General features: G+C 37.6%; 1 protein-coding gene across 4 annotated transcripts in view; it reads left to right on the top strand.

Annotated features, from left to right (window-relative positions):
• Positions 1-2,996: 2,996 nt before the first annotated feature.
• The window catches only part of Gk1 (Glycerol kinase 1), a 141,996-nt gene continuing 123,435 nt past the window's right edge, over positions 2,997-21,557 (top strand). For 2 of the 4 annotated variants that reach the window (XM_081725668.1, XM_081725672.1), the window contains exon 1: positions 3,089-3,223. The gene's annotated coding sequence lies outside the window, so the exon portion shown is untranslated. Of the gene's footprint in view, positions 3,224-21,557 lie in introns of all 4 variants that reach the window. The other 2 variants (XM_081725670.1, XM_081725669.1) reach the window with 2 other exon arrangements.

Below are 21,557 nucleotides of genomic sequence, written 5' to 3'. Positions count from 1 at the left end.
TCTTTGATAAAATTAATAGAAAGAAAGGTGTTTCTTGAACAATATTTGTGTGCCTATACTTATTCGCTATAATTATATTTGTTGACCTCCATTCCTTCGTCTCGTCTGAAATCTACACGATAGCAACATATTTTATATTTTCCCCGGGGAGGGGGACTTTCAATACATGGGGGGTATTTGAAAGTATAAAGGTAATCAAGAAAGTTCTGTCGCCACCCCCCACCACCTTTGAACATCAATATATCACCTAAGACGTACCTGGAAGACCAAAAATAGTCCCCATCAGCATCGGCGATCTCCTGCCAACGTTCTAGAAGGCCATGGATTCCATCGCGGTAGAACATGGTGGGCCGTGAAGCGAAGAAGATATCAAGTGGATTTTGCACCTTTACTAGGAATTTGAACTGACGTCCTCTAAGGTGATTGTCCAAGGAATGGAAAAGATGATAATCAGACGGTGGAATGTCCGGTGAGTATGACGGATGCAATAGTGTTTTTCATCCAAGTTATAGAATGGTGTCCAGGGTCATCCTAGCCATGTGGGGCTTAACATTGTCCTTTGCGATTCAGAAGTGCTGGCTCCAGAATTTGAGTTTTTCTTGAACACAGCTCAACTGCTGACAGTACACAGTTGCATTGTTGCTCTGACCAGCTGGTAGCAGTTCTCTATGCACGATGCCTCGAGTAGTCCACCAAACACACAGGAGGACCTTCTCCTGGTGCAGTGCTGGTTTCGGCTGTTTTGGAACCGGTTCATGGGATGCTAACCAATGATGACGGCGCCATGGAGCTTCGTACAGGATCCACTTCTCATCACATGTTAACACATTGTCCAGAAATGGCTCCTTTCTCAGACGAGACAGAAAAGAAGCACAGGTGTTTCCTCGCATTGCCTTCTGGCCCGGAGTCAAATCATGTCAGACCCATCGACCTAACTTGTAGTGCTTCCCAAGTTATGGAGATGCTGCCGAATGGTTTCTTCACTCACACTGATTTGTAGTCTCAGTTCCTCACATGTTTGGGCACTGTTTGCCTCAATTGCTGCCTGAAGATCTTCATTTTGTACATGTGTTGGTCTTCCGGTACGTGGTGCATCTTCGAGTGTTTCGTCACCGTTTTTAAACTTGTTAAACCACCGCTGCACAAAAAGCGATAGAACTTTTCTTGGTTACCTTAATAGTACTTCGAAGGCTGGTAATGCACATTGAACTTGAACGGAATGTCGTAACTTCGAAGGGAGGAGGTTTTCTCCGGGGCTATTACCGTTCCACTTTTACATTAGCCTCTTGACCACGAAGAAGGCTTTACATGTTAAATTGTTTTATCAACCTGTGTTTAAAACAAATATCATTTTACCATTTGATTTCTCGTTCTATTAGATTTGTGTTCCTGATATTTGGAATACTAAAGTTGTAGGTCTATAGCGACTCAGATAACACTTACATTATTTTTGTGAACCAATAACGCTCGGACTTGTAACTTCGATCGTGTATTATTGCCTATGAGAGTAACCACTAAACTACTTGGGAGGCCTCTAAGCCAACAGAGCATAGGTATGGGTGACTTTGATTATAACATTTTATATTGGTTCACAGTTAACAGTTAGGAGTGGCACACTGTAGCTTTTGGGCCATTAACACGAACTCTCTGATAGATAATACAGAGAACGAAGGATTATGGTGGTCACGGCTAGCTGTAATTTACAATGTCGGGAAGAAATAAACATGTGGTATTGTCTATCTTACTCCTGGTGCGTGTCAGTTTTATATACTACTTCAAAGATTCAGGAGAGCAGTGGTGAACTCAAGGGAAGGTTTCTTGATTTTAACTCCCGTCGAGCAAGATACTATGCAAAAATAAACATTTATCGTATTGACGTATGTATACACACACGGGAAATTGAAACCCTTCCCCGAGAAGTCTCTCCTAGGTCCATCCCTGATACTAACTCGTTGCATTTGGCGGAGAACTGAAAGACCCGAGTTCGATTCTCGGCGGAAGCTCATGTGTTTCGAGTCCATGTTAAGCTGAAGGTCCACGCCTCATATAGCTTCGCTGCTGAAAGGGAGGCTAAACTAAAATTCGAAATCGAAATCGAAACCATATTTCTTCCGTTACATTGCGATCCGTAAATTTTGCGTAGACTGCTAACGAAATGAGAACATTGTCTTCGCAACGTTTTGGATTGTATATGAAGGCTCCGTAATTATAGCTTTTTCAATGGTTATACAGTTTTCTAGTAAACGAAATAATATTTAAATAGACCAGTTTGTAAATAATCGAAATGTGTTGTGTTCTTACCTGTGAGATGCGTATCTACGCAGAAATATATTAATCAAAGTGTTTCATGTTAAACTGGGATTCGTCCATAACCTGGCCATTAATTACAGTATACAGAGTGGAGTATCTGAAGGCAGTATGCTAACTTATGATGCGCAACTATAGAAGTGTCCAAGAGTTAAGCAATCGATATATTTGTGTAAGTAACGTGTTATGTTGTATTTAATCACCAGTGTGGAAACAATTAAAACGTATCGGGATTGTACCTGTAACGTGCAAAATAACGTATAGATACATAATTCAACATGTAAGCTAAGAATGTATATTCCATATACAGTGCTTTACGTTATCCTCGTTTATGTGTATACTCACCGTCGCTGACGCACCTTCTCCCTGCGAACTCACCACCGCACTTCCGCAGGAGCCTTCTGAGCTCCTGCCCTGACTTGGTTAGATAGCATTCGCGCTTTTTATTGGCAATCTAGCACAAATTGATTAGTGTTTTTTGCATAATAGTTTTTATGGTATACTTATACTGAAGCCCCTCGAAAGTGAATCTGAATCTTAAAGAATGCAAGTCCATACCTAAAACATGTTTAAGGTATATAGAGTAGACTTACTAAAAACGATTTATTTAAATCTGCGCTCCAACGTCTGTTTCTAGTTAAACATAGTGGTACTTAGTTTTATTTGTAATTCTTATTTCAATTTCAGAAGGTTGGAGCATAGAATCTCGAGCAGAAGACAAAGTCTTGAAAAGCAAAGATCTGCGAAGAGAGAAGTTTGATACTGTTGACCACACGATCATCAATATAGTGCAAAGGTAAAGTTTTAATGCAGAATGCATTTACCGCATGTGAGATGGTGGAAAACGTAAGTGAACGCTAAATTAGTGCATTTAAATGTGAATATCATAAAAGTACTTACCAGAAGGCATGGAAATGTAAGTGAGTTAAATAGACAAATAGGAACGTAATATCGGCATGATATTTTCAGCAAATTATTAAATTCCGTGTAATACTTCCGGCATTTTGCCATCTACGTTAGGGTCATTCTAAGTTTAGACTCATTCTCATACTAACAGTTCGTTGATATTATTAATTGACCTATACTCGTGGTATTTTACGTTAGTTTTTGTTACGCAATTTGTTAAATGTACGCTGATGTAATTGTTGTTCTTCAACTTGTGCAGAATGACAACCTGTCTGCAGCAAGAATATGATACAAATATACAGCGTTTTCGGTAAAGAAAAATAAATATATAAAATAAATCGTGCAGTTTTAGTGTACGGATCCATAGTGTAAGTAGTAGTAATAGTAGGAACGGGTTAGAACGCCCGCAGGGTTTTGGGTTCCGTTCTCGACATGAAATGGGCAAATTAGACATCCTCCAATTTTTCCGCACATTTTACAATCTTGGATCCGTATACTAAAACTGCACCAAAAATAATCCAAAATAAAGTGGAGGTTTGCAACAAATGGTCATTAAAACGTAATTTTACAGTTTAATAAGTGAGTGAATGAAAGAGTATTGGCTAAAATTGTATTTCTGTTCAATGTAGGGAATGCGTATTTTATGGGTAATTGTATTACAAAAGATTTCTTGACATTAGTATTTCCAATTTTCACTTGCTAGAGGTCTGCACGGCTCGGATTTTTTAACTCGTTCCGGCCCGTGAATTTAGAATGTGAGGACCGACTCAAGTGTGAAATATGTTTAGCATGTAGGCCCGAGCTCGTGTGATAATCAAATGAGCCCGAAATAAGCACGAATTACAGAAACTTAATAATTAACGCAAAATTGTATTTTTATGTACAGCAGCTAGAGGTTTAATTGGCCTATGTTTAGCAGAAGGAGTCCAGCTCTTTTCTCTAAAAAATGTTACAATTTTGGTAATTTCTGTTCACATTCGGTTAGTTTAGTGTAGGGTAGGTTAGTTTAGTTTAGTTTATGTTATATTTGTGTAGGGGTTCCGCATACTTTTCCTAAAAATGATGGAATTTCGCTTATTTCTACTAAGGTTAGGTTGGATTAGATTTGGCTACGTTATGTTACATCTAAGTACTTGCGTCATTCATTTCTCCTGTAAATTTCGTGTTTTTGACGTGCTTCTGGACCTCTTGTACTAAACATACTCCGTTTAATTTTGTAGTTGTGCTTTAAAAGTTCTCCAGAAAGAACGTTGCAATATATATCGTTGTACAGTATATTTACAAAGTAATTCCCGAGAAATTTGGTCGTATATTTAAAAAATTACGGCCCGAGCCCGAAGTGATATATGTCTTGTAGGCCCAAGCCCGTGCAGACCTCTATCACTTGCCAATATGGCGTCAAGGTGAGAAGAAAGATTTTTGAGCCCTTCCATAGGGCATGGTCAGAGCGAGAACAGGTCACGAAGTCGTATAGCACTTGTCTTGTGTTCTTTATAATATGTGGTATTCGTGGACCGTCACATGCAACCTGACGTCTTTGTACACTACAGGAGTTGTGTATGCCAAATGGTAAATGAATTTGTGTTCGCGATCTACCAACCTTGTCAACAGCCATCACCTGGAATGTACAGATGAAATGTTTCGGGACCTAAAATAATAAATACAAACTGTCACTTCACTAATAATAAGGTGCTAATCTTTAAAACTGATTCCATTAGAGATCTTCCACTTGTACTAAGTGTGCTTGCACGAGATAATTTGTTTCTTACTTAACTGAAAGTGTGGGATATAAGATAAATGAGTAATTAATACACATCCTAGGGACCTCGAGCTGATATGGGTAGGATCGTGTTAGTGTTAGGAAGCGCAGGAGGATGTGTATTTATTCCCTGAACTTAAAAATTGAAAGAAAGTCGCTTTTCCAATATTTGAAAGGGTACTTCTTTTTTCTTTTTTTTTTTGTGAGCAATATTGTTCTTATCTGTTATGTTTCATATTCACGGTTTGTATTTTGTAAGTTTACACATATTTCATATTCGTAAAAACCATATCCTCTTCAAAGTGTATAACAGGCTGACAGACTGTGCATTGCGTGTATTGCGCAATTCTTGTAAACCTGAGATTGAAATTGGGTAGTGGTTTACTGTTGTATTCTGATTTTTTTTTTTTTTTTTTTTTTTTTGTGTGTGTGTGTGTATTTGTATATATATATATATATATATATATATATATATATATATATATATATATATATGTGTGTAATTTAATGTGCATTAGGGATATAAATTCACTTTCCTGACGTAAAGTTTATGCAACAGAGATTAAAACTGAATCGTAGCGTTGCTCTAATAGGAAGTCATCCTATGGCTAAGTAGTTTTACATTGTAGTCATCTTGTGCAGCTTTCCTACCTCAGCACGGTTTGAGAACGTAACTGAGGAATTCAGCTTCCCCTGAAATGTGTTGGACTCTAGTGCTCTACTGAGTTGTGGTCATACTGTGAGATTCGGTACCTTGCGGTGCTTCGGGGAAAATGAACTTCTCTTCACACTCCGGCGCCGATACTAGAGATGGTAGGCTCCTGCTTGCTAGAGGGGTTTCCCCACCAGTAGAGGTAACTGGGAGATGGACGTCGGTTCTTACACTTGTGGGCGAATCCCATTACTTTCCTTCCGAAGGGTTTCGTACGTGAAGCAGATAATTTTTGAACATGCTTGTGGATCTACAGGCCGTACTGTTTATGTACTTTCGCCATACACTTGATATTATGGAACGAGAAAACTCAATTTCCTTCACGATTTCTGAAATCGAATGCCACATGCGTCGAGAGCCTATTTATTTATCCTTGATTGAAGGCATTTAAATTTCGCATTTCACTCATCTGTACTTTCATCAATTGCTTCAAGAGGGTTACACTTACAGATATATATAAACTGTGTGTGTATATTGGGTGTTGTAAAAATAGCGCCATAGTCTACAACTCAAAATATAGCGAAAATTATATATTGTAAAACTTTGTGTAATTTCGTCTCATATAAGGAAGAGGTAGAGCAGATAATAAAAAGAGTGTCCGGAATCGACTCCCACTACCAGTTTTATTATAAAAATATGAGTATTTGTACAAAATACTATACAATTTGGTCTCTATTTAAAAGGGTGAGTAAAAGGTAGTCTTTGACCGAGTGGTCGCAGACAGGATCTCCAACAGAGCCCCGTAGCAGGCTAAGAGGAGTGGAGTTAAGGAACCAATGCTCCGTAGCAAGCAGAGGCAGGTTAAGTTGCCAACAGAGCCCCGTAGCAGGCTAAGCGGCTGAGGTTGGGATTCCCAGACAGAGCCCCGTAGCAGGCTAAGCCAGGAGATAGGATATGCGTAGTCCCGTGGCAGACTAGAGGCCTGGGGTTAGGTTACTCCAAGAGTCCCGTAGCAGACTAGTGGAGGGTCACCAGAAAACTGGTGTCGAGTTGCCTTCGTCCATCCAATTTATAGGGTCCTTTTGGGTGGCGGTGGCGCTGCTGCTCCGATGTCGTCTTCTGCTCCGTGGGAGGGTCCAGAAGCCGTCGTCTGCATGTGATTACAGGTCCCTCTGGTGGAAGATCCTCTTGCCGAACCATGTGGTGTTGTTTGTAAACATTCAAGCGTGGAACTGCTTGTTTACGACATCACATAGGATATTACACCCCCCTGGCTTGTTGAAAAAATAAGCCGAAGGGTTATTTTTCTTTATATGAGGGTTGGCAACACTGAGGCATCACACACACAAAAAAAGCACTAAAACATTAATAACACTTGCAACACACAAAAAAATCACTTTTCGGAGCAGTAATAAGGTAGCGGAAGAAAGCACTAAACAGTGAGTCCCTAATCACAGGCAGGATCGGTGCATTTTAATATGTCACTTCATTTCCCTCGAGGTAGGGCTGTTTTAAGCTTTGGCTCAAGACACATATATTAGTTCACTTATAGTGAATGGTGTTGGAGCCTGTAATGTCAGTTGCTCCATAGTTAAAATAGTGGTATTAAATGTGTCCATCGGAATTGGAGGAGATATTTCTAAGCGAGGCGTTTTGGATATTTTTGGTAACGAGCGAAGACGGATATATAATCTATGTATAATTATAAGAGTTAGGAGTAATAAAAAAAGCTAATATTGATACTGAGATATAAAGATAATTTATATTGGAAAGTTCTAATTCGAACGGCGTGATTTCTTGGTCACCCTGTATAAGGTATAAAAGTTTCTAAAATATTTGCATGAAAGATATGTATTTCAATAAAATAATCCAATTTTAAATGTCAATGACGATAATAATGGTGGTCCTGAATTCCTGATCATCCTGTATAATGTACAAGTGGTCATAACTTTTGGAACGTCCTGTAGAATATTTATATTCTATGTTGGTGGCACCATTTAGCTCAAAGAATAAAGAAGTTGTATGATTATAAGTTGATTGTCCCTGTGAAGGTCAGTTGCCTTTTAAATGCAAAAATGGATATGTCAGCATTCTTTTCTTCAGCCGTAAAATAAATGAATCAGCTTTTTATAAAACAAAAAGGAAATGAATGTTTGTGTCGTTATGAAGAGTGTTTTATCTGCTGAACTCGCGTCTCTGTATTTTCTTTCTTCTTAGTGGTGAGTACTGCATTTTTTTTTTCGCTCGTGTAGAAAATAAAATGAAGTTATTTATTCTTGTTCTATATGATCTCTATATTCATGAAATGGCTTGATCCGGTCCACTGAAATCTCCTGTATTGTTTGACGATATGAATTTGGAAATTTGATCTTATAAAGATTAGGATTAACTCTTTCGATAATTTCTAGAGGTCCTACATATTTGGATGAAAATGATTCTGATATCCCAACTTGACGATTGGGAAAGAATACAAGTACTTTCTGTCCCTTATCAAAATTAGTTTGTTGATGTCTGCTGTCAAAATATTTTTTCTGTTTATTATAACTTGCGATTAAATTATCCTGAACGATCCCTCGTATCTTATTCAAATGTTCTTTGTTGACACATAATGTTGGAGTTGACGCTAATGCAATATCAGAGATGGTCTTAGGTTCGTATCCATACATGAGGAAAAAAGATGAGTATTTAGTTCCGGCTTGCACAAATGTATTAATTGCGAATGTTATGTATGGAATTAGTTTTGGCCATTGATTTTGATTCTCCTGTACAAAAAATTTATGAGCGTTCTGTATTATTCTGTGGAATGTTTCCACTACACCCAGATTTTTGTGGTCATATGCTGGACAAAATTTAAATTCAAAATTGTAGAATTTTGCTAAGTTTTGCAGTCTCTTAGCGTTATGTACAGGGTGTCTATCCAAATACAGGTAAGAAAAAGCTCCGTACTTAAGAATAATGTCATATATGAGAAATTGTTCAATTTCTTCTGCTGTGATGTTGTCTACAACTCTGGTGACACAGTATCGCGTGGACATTTCTATAGCAACTAGTATGTGTTTGAATTTTCCATCTCCGACTGGCACTCGCCCAATTGAATCGTACTGCCAAGCAGTGGCAATGGGTTTAGATGGGTGATGCAGCAATTGGCCCGCTGGTTTAGCTGGTAACTTCTTTAGTTTTTGACAAAGATTGCATGTCTTTATTCTATTGGCTATGTAAGCTTTCATGTTAGGAAAATAGTATTTCCTAAGCGCCGACTGGTATGTCTTGGTGTAACCAAAGTGTGGTGCCATTGGGTTGTTATGAATAGCCTCGAACCATTTGCCTAGTAAAGATTTTGGTACGCAAAGTAAATACAGCAGTCCTAATTGAGGGTGTTTCTGAGTCCTATATAATAATCCATTTTTAAGAGAAAAATATTTCGCCGCACGGAGTGTAGATAATTTGCTAGGTTCTTTATTTTCCAATACAGTAATGATGTCCGAAAATGAAGGGTCCTTCCTTTGTTCATCTGCTAAATTAGGTAACATAATGGACTGGTCGATTTGAAAAGTGTGCTCTAAAGAATGTGAAGCAAAAACTTTAGCGTCTTCTGTGTCGGAGAAGTTTTCAACTTCTTGATTCTCGTCCTTTTGTATATCTTGTTTGTCTTCTAAGCGGCTAAAAATGTCTGCAGGATGCTGTTGACTTTTAATGTGCTGTATTTCAAAATTGTAATCTGCCAAAAATATTTTATAACGACTAAATTTTCCGACTTTGTCCGGTTGGGTAGTGAGTGAAGTCAAACATTTAGCATCTATAAATAATTTAAATTTTCTATTCAGTAAGAAATAACGAAATTTTCGAAGAACATATATGAGTGCATATAGTTCTTTTTGCCATGTGGAGGCCTTTCTCTCAGTTTTAGTAAAACGTCGACTACAATATGAAACAACACGTTCCTGATTGGTTTTAGTATCATAACAAGCCAATATGCCGCCTGCGGAGGTTGACGAAGCATCTGAATATGCTCGGATTTCCAATGATGGATCAAAATGAAATAAAGATGGAGCTTGTATAATATCCGTTTTAAGTTTTTCAAATAGATCATCATGCTGTGTTGTCCATTTAAATTTTGAATTTTTGTCTAAAAGAATTTGAAATGGTTCCACCTTTTCCGTGAAATCTTTAATATGTGCCCTCAAATAAGAGCATAGTCCGAGGAAACTCTTCAAGGTGCGTTTAGAGGTTGGTTTCTTAAAATTGCGTATTTTATTGGAAATTTTAGGCGATATTTTAATCTCCTTTCCATTAACTGTGAATCCTAAAACTTCTAATTCCGAGTATAATAGATGGGTCTTGTTCGGGTTTGCTCTAAAATCGTGTTTCCTTAACCTTTTAAAGAGCAATTCCAAGTCTGACAATTGTTGTTTCCAATTTTTGCTTCCTATAACGAGGTCATCCGCAAAGGCTGTTATGCGCGGTGGTAGTCCCTCTAAAAGCATTCGTACAGCTATACTTAGGGCAGCGGCGGACGAAGTGTGTCCCATTACGCAACGTTGAAACTTATATGCCTTCCTAGTATGATTGAGCTCAAAAGTCATGTATTTTTGACTTTTGGGATGCAATAATAGCTGGAAATACGAGGTTTTTATGTCAATTGTGGATAGAGCTTTTTCCTCTTAAAACGTGTAGAATATCCTCCGTATTTTGAAATGGTATACTTAAGTAGTGTGAGAACCTATTGCAAGCTTGGAGGTTGAGAACTAAGCGGAACTCTGAAGTATTTGGCTTCTTCACTATGAGAAGTGGCGAGGAAAAAGAACTGTCACTAGTTTCTTTAATAATATTGGCATCTAAAAGTTGTTTAATTTGTAAGTCAATTTGGGGTCTTACTGCCAATGGAATGGGAGGTGATCTCTGATGAAAAGAGGCTCCTTTATCTATTCTTATTTTATGTACATAGCCACGAAAGTAGCCAATGTCAGTTGGTGTATAAGAAAAGACATCCCTGTATCTAAAAAGTAGATCATGCACAGCTTTCTTTTGCTGACTCGTTAAACTTGGATTGATGTCAAATAGTTTAATATCAAAAAGTGACTTGGTCTCTTCCAGCCTATTCTGAATTTCTTGTTCCGTTCTATAAAATGTTTCGTCATTTTGTTCATCTTTTTGGTAATCACCCTGTAAATCTACTTCTTGAACATTCTCTTCAACATACGCAATTGGGGTGCTCTTTACTAACGTTACCGGTCTACTTGTAGGATTTGATATCAATAAAGTCAAATTATTCTTAGGTACTTTAGTAGGCAACGTTTGTAGTCCGTATTTGTCCAGCAAATTTTCTAATGGAGAGATAAAAAAGTATTTATTATTCTTTTGCCGATTCTTGATATTAATTGGTAAAAAGAAATGTGACCTGGCTGGTATGGTAACGTTTCGTGTTGTATAAACATCAGCCGACTTGTGCTGTTTTATTGTATGCATAGCGTTAGCAGATAATTTTTCCTGGGTATCAATTTCAATTGGATACTGCGGAGGCCGTGGTTTCTTGTATACTGACAACATGTTATTCTTTAAGTCAATTTTGGTCTGTAATCGATTTAGAATGTCTTCACCGAATAAAGGCAAAAAATCTCCATGCTCTAAAATTCTGAAATAATGAGAAAATGTTGTTGAGCCAATTCTGAATGTAATCAAAGCTATATAGCGTAAATTTACGACAGAATTCTCAATTCCTCGTAGATTAGTGCTAAAAGGAATCAATTTTGTGTTTGGTGGAAGCCAATTTTTAGGCCAAAGACTCAATGAACTGCCAGTGTCTATGGTCACAGGATACTTTTCTTTATTAATTGTTACATTAATTAATAATTTATGTTCCTGGTTTAACATTTTAATGTTCTCCCTTCTATCTGATAACGGAGCTACTGCATAAAGTGATGTATTTGTCAATCTTTGTTGTTCACTTTTTTCCTGGTTCTCGGCCCTCAGAACATGTTCTTGAGAGGGTGTGTCCTGGGGCCCCCCTAGGCGTTTCCCTGCTGATTGTTCTTATAACATGTACTGGAAGAATGACCTTTCTTATAGCACGTACCGCATACTGTAACCGTTTCCGGCCTAGGATTACTATTATTATCTTTATTATTTTTTTTAGAATTGCTCTTATTTCCATTTCTCTGCCGATTTTGATTTCCGTTATTTGTACTTTTCGACCTATAATTGTTACGGCCACCTCTTCTAAATTGTGAGTTCTTAATGGCATTTTGAGCTACAAGAAGAGATAGTTCAGCCATTTGATTTGCTAATTTAGTGAAATCTAATGAATTGTTTGCACTGGAATTACTAGATGTGCTAGGCGCGGGGGGTTCGGGAGGGGGATTCGGATTAGCAACTTGGGGGGAAGGATTTGGAATTATCTGATTTTGTGATGCACCCTGTAGCTGTGGTGCTGAAGGTGTAGGAAAAACTGAAGCTGGTTGCTGGTATTGATTCCAACTAGGTGTTGGGTTACATATTGGATAGGTCAGTTGTTGATGATGTACAGGGAAGGAAGCGCCAGCGACTGCTGATGAATGTAAACTGCTGACTGGTGTACTCTGATCGCAGAGTGAATAGAATGCCTGTTGTAATTCCACGTAATCACGTTTCTTCATGAGGTCATTTGCTTTCTCGAGGTTGTGTAAATGCGTTTGTAAGGCGTGAACAGTTGTAAATGTTTCTAACGCTATCTTTTGCAAAAAAGTTTTCTTTAAACCTAAGGATAAATAATTTATTTTCTGCTCCTCGGTGGCCTGAGGCAGAACTTGTCTAATGACCCTTAATTTTCTGAGAAAATAAGCATCTACTGGCTCGTTTTCACCTTGTTGGACTTGAAAAATTTCGAATTCCGCTCGATATGCCGGTAATCTTGGTCTACTCAGTGCAACTAATTTGTCTTTTAATTGGTCATAATTAAGCGCGTCTAACTGATTCTGGGCCTTTAACTGTAGTACTAAATCAAGTGCTACATCTTGTAAGTACATAGGTAATAGTTCTTTCTTTTTCTGTTCATTCCACGAATGCAATAATGCAAGATGGTCAAAAAGCATAAAAAATCTATCGGGGTCCTCCGTAACGTGTCCCGAATACTTAGTGAGGTGTGGTATATTAAAAGAAGGGCGCGAATTTTGCTCCATGTTAAAAATGTTTTCTGGAAAAGTGTTTTTACCAGTTCTAGTTTGAGGCATAAACAAAATTCAGTTCACTTAAAAGCACTAACACTTTAAAAAATTCACATACCTTCCAAAGAAAAAAAAGTCCACTTCCGGTTAATAAAAATACTGTCCGGTAGGGGAGTATTCAGAGTTTATTCTGAGTCGGTCAAGCCTCTACCATGTAAAACTTTGTGTAATTTCGTCTCATATAAGGAAGAGGTAGAGCAGATAATAAAAAGAGTGTCCGGAATCGACTCCCACTACCAGTTTTATTATAAAAATATGAGTATTTGTACAAAATACTATACAATTTGGTCTCTATTTAAAAGGGTGAGTAAAAGGTAGTCTTTGACCGAGTGGTCGCAGACAGGATCTCCAACAGAGCCCCGTAGCAGGCTAAGAGGAGTGGAGTTAAGGAACCAATGCTCCGTAGCAAGCAGAGGCAGGTTAAGTTGCCAACAGAGCCCCGTAGCAGGCTAAGCGGCTGAGGTTGGGATTCCCAGACAGAGCCCCGTAGCAGGCTAAGCCAGGAGATAGGATAGGCGTAGTCCCGTGGCAGACTAGAGGCCTGGGGTTAGGTTACTCCAAGAGTCCCGTAGCAGACTAGTGGAGGGTCACCAGAAAACTGGTGTCGAGTTGCCTTCGTCCATCCAATTTATAGGGTCCTTTTGGGTGGCGGTGGCGCTGCTGCTCCGATGTCGTCTTCTGCTCCGTGGGAGGGTCCAGAAGCCGTCGTCTGCATGTGATTACAGGTCCCTCTGGTGGAAGATCCTCTTGCCGAACCATGTGGTGTTGTTTGTAAACATTCAAGCGTGGAACTGCTTGTTTACGACATCACATAGGATATTACAATATAATTGTATATCTTTCGCCCTCCCCCCCGCTCCCTAAAAATAGTTCCATGTCACACCAAAGAAATCCAGAGAAAATTAACTCAATTGAATAATATTAAATGGTGCTCCAAGCGACCCAACGTTTTAATGCATTTACGGTGTACAGTATGAGGCAAAGGTTTGTAATAGACCCTTGTAAATTGGGAACGGTTGGAGGGACTGAGACCATATCATAGATAAAGGTAACGGATATAAACCGGCGTCTACTGTGCAGTATCGTCATGGTCGCCATCTTGGATTCAGGTCCTAATTTTTTAATAGGAAGGAGTCATATGCATATCGTTTTGTGGTAGGTTTTCACCACAGGCACAAACCTAATGTAATTTGTGATTATTACATATTAAACTTGTATACAAGGTATAATATGAGGGTGATAAGTATTAAATTATTAGAGATAGGTTAAAACTAGTGCCAGAATTATGTTTGCGTCGAAGAGCTATCACCTTCCTAGAAGAAAACTGTCACATAAACCCCTTCCTATTAAAAATTTTGGGTCTGAATCCAAGATGGTGGACTTGAAGATGGCACCATAAAGATACCTCCATTACCTTTATCCAAGATATGGTCTTACTCCCTGCAGTCGTTCCTAAGTTACAAAGGTCTATTACAGACATTTGCCTCATATTATGTATTGTAACTGCATTAAAACTTGGGTTCCTTTGGCCTGATTTAGAATCATTGTAGGGGATGAGAAATCAAAAAGAAAAGAAAACGGAAGTCGAAAAATAAGCACCGTAATGTATATATACAGTAACTTTATTGTAACAAATGTCGGGAGGCGATTCCTGACAACGAGATTATAACAAAAGATCGTATAAACGTATAACATATTGGCAGAGTTAGCGAGGAGCTAAAGAGTGGGAACAGTAAGTTCGAAACGGTAAATATCGACATACAGAGGAACACAGACGTACGTTCGTCGGGCACATTACGGGAGATGATCAAAAAGTTCGCCATGGGCATGCATGACAACGCCGGATTATGGATTGGCGAACAGTTGCACAGGCTTATAAAAACGCTGTTCCAAGTCGTTGATATCGTTGACAGGAGTATCATACACTACATTTTCATGTGTCCCTATAGATAAAAATCCAGTGAATTTAAGTCCAGAGACCGGACAGGTTAATGCGTTGGATAGCTACACCCGTTCCAACGTCTTGGGAAGGTGTTGTTCAACCACCGGCGAAACTGTAGTGTGTGGGAGCATCAGACATGTACCATATGTTGAAGTAAATCGCTAGGGTAACATTTTTCAGTAATTTGGGTAGTGTATTCTGCAGGGAGGTCAAATACTGTGCTTTATTTGCTCTATGTATGGGCTGATCAGTTGATTATGGACAATATCACACCATACATTGAGTCCAAATTGGTTTTGATGAATGACAACCGTACCATGGGGATGTGCATCTGTCCACGTATATATATATATATATATATATATATATATATATATATATATATATATATATATGTGTGTGTGTGTGTGTGTGAGAGAGAGAGAGAGAGAGAGAGAGAAATGCATGTTGACGATACCATCCCTTCCAAACTTGTCCTCATTAGTAAATAATGCTGTTGCCTGAAACACATGATGATAGTGATCTGTTGCATGAACCACTGGCAGAATTCTTCACGTGGTTGAACCGCTTTTGTCAGTTCTTATACCAATTGCAGGTGGTTTGGGTACAAAGCGTTTTCATGTAACGGTCGCCACACAAGTCATGTGACTAATATCCATTTCACGGTAAGGTCCCTTCCATAGGCGCCGACTTGAAGAAAATATTGGGGGGGGGGGGGCAAAACAATGAATAAATATATAATCATATTCAGCCGTTTTCTATAAACTGCTGGATGAAGGCCCCCTTCCCCAGATCTCGGTCAGCTGCGAAATTCATGACCTAAGTTAAATTTGTCTACAGTCATTAAAACAAATTCAAGTTCAAATTCAGGGAACTTCGCTGCACCACATTGATCTTCACTTGTCATATCATATCAATGTTGCCATAGTGTTGGTTGAAGCTTCAGTGCTCTGTTAAACACCGTTTTGAAAACGGCGCTTTCTATCGAATAAGAAGGCTGTTCCTAATATTGAATTAAAGGCACGACGAAATTTACGACAGAAATTTTTGCTGCTCTTTGTTAATTCTTCCTCAACTCGATTATATTGGGGTGCCAGGACCCCATCTTTAAATATTGGGGGGGGAGTGTCATGCCCCCCCCCCCCAAACTCGGCGCCTATGGTCCCTTGTACCTGGCTCATTGTCCACAGCTTCTAACACGTTCGTTCATGACAGGCATTATTACACGACGCGGTCGACCAGCATCCACATGGGCAGGTAGTACAGTCCCTGTTTCACACACCAGTTGATAAATTGCTGCAAACATCCTGGCGTGTGGACGATCATACATGAATAGTATCGCACTCCTGTACTGCAGAATCTTGAACAGAAGTGCCACCTGTGTGTGTGAACCGAGCGACTACGTATTGAACACCAGCGCCACCTGTAGACTTTCTAGATTTTATCTCTTAACATTATTGGTTTTCGATATCTACTTCTTCGAACTTAGTGTTCTCGCGCTTTCGGCCCTCGCTAACTCTGCCAATAGGCTTAAGTTTCGAGTTGCCCCTCCAGTTTCATACCTACAAAAGAGCAGTAAAAACATTAAGACGTGCAGTTTTACTATACGGATACATAGTATAAGTAGGAGTAGTAGTAGTAAGAGGAGGAGGAACGGGTTAGAAGCCCCGCAGGGGTTCGTTGGGTTTTGTTCTCGACAGAAAATGGGCGTGCTACTGAATCATCGAACCTTCCGCGTCTTGCAAGTAGTACCCGCTTCCACATATCTTTTCTTGTATTAAACACAACTTTACTGCCAAACTTACACACCTGAACATCACATAAGAACTCCAAATCATCATTTCTTACCTCATTTCTCCAGTAAATTTTTCTAATTTTTATAAAAAACGGAGGAGTAACTCTAAACTTAACCCGCTCAATATATTATATGTTCACAGGATTTAATTTTATTTATTTATTTATTTTTGCGTATCTCGGTTCAGGAATCGCTTCCGACGTTTGTTACATTAAGTTACACCCTGTATAACAGGATGCAACATATAGAAGGACCATGTATCTTGATGCGCCCGTATAACTTTTAAACTACTGAATAAAAATCACACAAATTTTGTATCATGCAAAATCGGCAGGAAGACGTCGTTTGGCCACAAAGTTTACAGTGTTGCGAACTTAACATAAAGTTACATTTTTTCAAATGTTGCTGCGTCAAGTTGTTACATACTTTAAATTTACATGTAAAAGGAAAAGATACATTACCACATTTGTCATGCATTGTTTAAAGCTAAGAACATTTCAGTATCACAGTCATCCAAAATTTGGTGGCCTCTGCAGCAGCAATAACGGAAATGAGACAAACGAGGCGATTCATATCCAAAGTACTTTAGTGTCATGCAATGATCACGATATGATGGAATTCGAATTAACACAAATCAAGTTACAAGGGATTGTAAATTTGACATTTTTGAAAGATTTTACTTATAAAAAGTAATGTTTGGATAAGTACCTTATCCTATAGCATAGATGGTTTTGAATAGATTTGAAGATTAGAATGTCGTTTACAATAATTTGGTATGTCGAACCGTTCGGGAGATATGGTAAAAACTGTTAGTCTGCTATACTGCTTAAAATTATGTAAATCCAAGAACTTATTCTTATTACATCTTCCAAAATATATTGCTGTAATGCTATAGAAGCAACGTAAATCAAAAATGGTTTTAAAAAGTTCTGACATACGCCATTTTAAGCAATATATCAGATTTTACATTATTTTTTCGCAGGGTTGGCTGGTTTAAACCAAAAACGAAAAAGTGTAAGTGTTCGTAAAATCTTGACGAACACACATTTATGGGTTATTACGTTTCACTCCCGTATATATTCGTATTATATTCAGACCTAAATTCCCCATTCGTTACTCGAAAAGATTATACTACAAAAGCAACTTTTTTTAAAAAAAAAAAAATAAGTTTATGAATGTTCCTTTTGTGATTTTTTTATAGTTTGATATTATTGTTATGCAACTGCAATCAAAGAAAAATTCTAAATATTGTTTCGTTTTAATAATGTTTAGTTTACTATTGATAAAATAGATTGAAATGCCGTATTTTTTTTTTTTTTGGAAGGAGGGGGGGGGGGGTAATACAAACTCGACGAGAGGCATTTATTGAAATCAGAAGTATCTTTAGTATCTATTTATGTATAAATGGGTCAGAGCCAAAGTGGACTCAAATAATTCGTATCTTTATTCACTTTTCTTACCGATATGTAAATTAAGTCGTTGTATTTCTATAACTTGGACTAATAAAAGTCATACTGAACTAACTTGGTCTAAATTAGTTCTTCTGTACTCTGCGATATTTTGAAATTGTCCATATGTAATTCTGTATAATGGTTTCACTTTGCAATTGTTTATCTTTTTGTCCTTCTGTAACGACTCTTGACAATTAAACAACTATATTAACAAGTATGTAAAGATAAGTACAATGTATTTTATTCAGGAGTCCTTCGTGAGTGAGTTGGTAGACGTATCGCATTTGTGGCCAATTAGTCCCGGTTTCGAGTTCAAATGGAGGACAATTTCTTTCGGATATAAGTCGAGAAACGGTTTAGATTCCGCTTTAAACTTATGTGACCTCTTTCAGCATAACCCGGTTGTTGCATAATAACACCAAGGCGAAACAAACTTATTTATTTCTGTCCATATGTGATATAAATACATAGAACAGATTATTTAAACCAAAAAAACGTGGTTTAAACAAAAAACAAAAAAAAAAAAAATAAAAAAAATGATGATTTGAACAAAAAGAACTTTTTTTTTTTTTTTTTTGCTTTTTCAATAAAATCCATGGTTTTTGCCAACCCTGTTTTTTCGTATCTCCGAAATGGTTTTAATATTAACTTGCTATAAACGGCATTCTGATCTTTATTAAAAAATAATTTTATATTGGGTTGGCAACGTTGTTTAGTTTGTGATATCACATAGTATGCCCAACAATGCCCCCCTGCAAATATTTTCATGGTACAAAACTTCAGTGTTTTGTCCATTGATTTAAAAGTTACAAAAGTGTATCAAGGTATTGGACCATCCTATATTATTATTATTAGGTATTCTGCCTTTTGGCAGGTCCTGGTGTATATATATATATATATATATATATATATATATAAAATTAGATTTGGGTCTGGAAATTTTTCTTACAGATTTCTCGATCTTCAGCTTCCTTTTTTAACTCTCAATATTTTCTTCCATTTTTCAAATCATTGATCAGTTGTGTTCTTCTTTTTCCTATTACTCGCTTTCCTTCCATCTTTGCTTCTATAGCGTTATGAAGAAGACATTTTCTTTGCAAGATGTCCAGTCCAATTGCCCTTCCTACGAAAGATGCTGGCTAAAACAGGGTTCCTACTGGTCAGGAAAGATCAGGGGAGAAAACTGGAAATAGGGAAATTTTATAAAATATATTTTTTCTAAAATTAATTGTACACCAGTTTCAACTTAACCAACCATTATATGGGACGTTGCTCAAATTTTTATTTGTTGGTGGTAAGTGGAATGTACACTCATGTGCAAAATTATTGTCGCATGTCTATAAATATGTTGTTGTAGGAATATAATTTGATAACGAATTCGCCCGGTATTTCTTATAATGCTAGAATGTATATAATCGGCAAGGACATGTATGTGGCAAATTACATGTCAAAAGAGCAGTAAATAAAAACAATAAAACGAAAATTAAACTTTCTTGTCCATTTAGCAACATTTTGTTTCTCATTCTAATTTTCGTATTTATTATTCTTTTCCTATGAAATTTACTACAAATATACATTTCTCGATTATACACATAGTATCGGTATTAAAAGTACGTTGCAAAATCATCAAATTATATTCTTACAAGGAGACAGTTATAGATATGCGACAATCATTTTGGACATGAGTGAACGTATGAGCAATTAATTACTATTTATCTCTATAGAGTAAATGTTCTAATATATAAGTATTCACCGTTATTTATTCCTTATTTATATGTCAATGTCATCCGACACGTCATGAAAGTCAGGGAATTTCCTGCCAAAGATCAGGGAGAAGTCAGGGAAATAGATTTCTCCAGATCAGTAGGAACCCTGTAAAAGCGTGTTTCTCTTTCCGTTCATTTTATCTGCTCCATCTCCATCACATTTCAAAGCTCTAACTTCCGTAATGTCCAAGTCTCTGAACCATACAGTTCAATGCTACATATATAGCACTTAACCAATTTCTTCCTTACTTCAATATTAATCCTTCTAGTTAAGATTGATCTGTTCTTGTTGAATGCCTCTTTGGGCACGGCAATTCTTGGCCTTATTTCTTTGATGCAGTAAACGTCTCGTCAAAATACTTCCCAAATACTTCCAAGTTCTCTTTGTTCTATTCTGACTCATAAGGGCACATTTTTACGAGATATTCTCATGACTTTCGATTTTTCAATGTTGATTTGTTGATTTGCATTTCATATAGTTTCCTAGTGTCAACTATTTTGTCACTCGTCTCCTGTAATTCTTCTTCAGTTCTAGCTATAGTACAGTATCATCCGCATACCTGGTCTTGTTTGATTTGCTCTCCAATTTTTAAATCTCCACTTCCACTAATGATTCCTTCATTAAACATTCACTACTGTTGAATAATTGGGGCGACATATTACATCCTTGTCTGACTCCTCTTCCAGTCACCACACTATTGTTTCTCCTTCATTCAAGCGCAACTTCACTCGTTCTCCAATGTACAGGTTGCGAATATTTATATATTATCTGAAATGCCTGTTCTTTGTACGCGGTGAAGGGGAGTAAAGGTTTATGGAAAATATCTGAAACCTTTCTCTCTCAGGATACGTATTTCAATGAAAGTGTAATGGTAAAAATTTGAAAGTGTAATGGTAAAAATTTTGGCATACATCTTGAAATTCCGTATCTTGAGGTAGATACTAACTACTCTTCAAAAGTAATTTCAAAAGGCCAGCCGCTTTTCCGACTCCAGAAAATATGAATTCCGGAATGACTAATTTCAGTCATTTTTGACTTTTTTTTTCAATCCTCCTTCCCTCTCTCCTCTGCCGATAGTGCAATACTTGGACTTAGGCCACATTGGGATCGTTATCATTCAATTTCAACAACCCCGAAAGTTGTGGATTGCACACTAATGTTGGTCGTTTTGGATTATTTTTACATATATATATATATATATATCTCCCCTTCGGGTGTCTTACTCCTACTGTATTTTTTCCAGGTTGTAAGTAATATGTGTACCAAGTATGGTTGAAATTCCAGGCGTTCCATAGATACACTAGGTTATACATTTGTACGCCTACATCGATATATATATATATATATATATATATATATATATATATATATATATATATATATATATATATATATATATATATATATATATATATATATATATATACCCCGCACAAAAAAAGTACGAAATGCTTTTTTATTGGTCAATAAGGCGTTACATCGTCACGGGCGCGGGTTACATCTTTGATTTTCTGTGGCATGTTAACAGTGTGGGAGAAGTTGACGCTCAAGTCCAGTTTGGCCCATTCCTGGAACAACTGGCCTCGCAGAGCGGCCAACGTGGGGATATGTTGATGACTTCTTTTCACGGCCCGTTCCAACATGTCTCAAATTTTCTCATAACGATGTAACCAGACAAATCCGCAGGCCAGTTCCATCTCATGTTCAGCAACTCTGGCTCGGTGAACGGTGCAGTTGTCATCTGCATACTGGTACTCTGGGATGTGACCATCTCAGAAA

The sequence above is a fragment of the Thermobia domestica genome, chromosome 9 (assembly GCF_964235325.1).
Source record: "Thermobia domestica chromosome 9, izTheDome1.hap1.1, whole genome shotgun sequence".
Taxonomy (NCBI): Eukaryota; Metazoa; Arthropoda; class Insecta; order Zygentoma; family Lepismatidae; genus Thermobia; species Thermobia domestica.
Note: the sequence above shows the minus strand (reverse complement) of the source record. Positions and strands in the feature narration are given on the sequence as shown.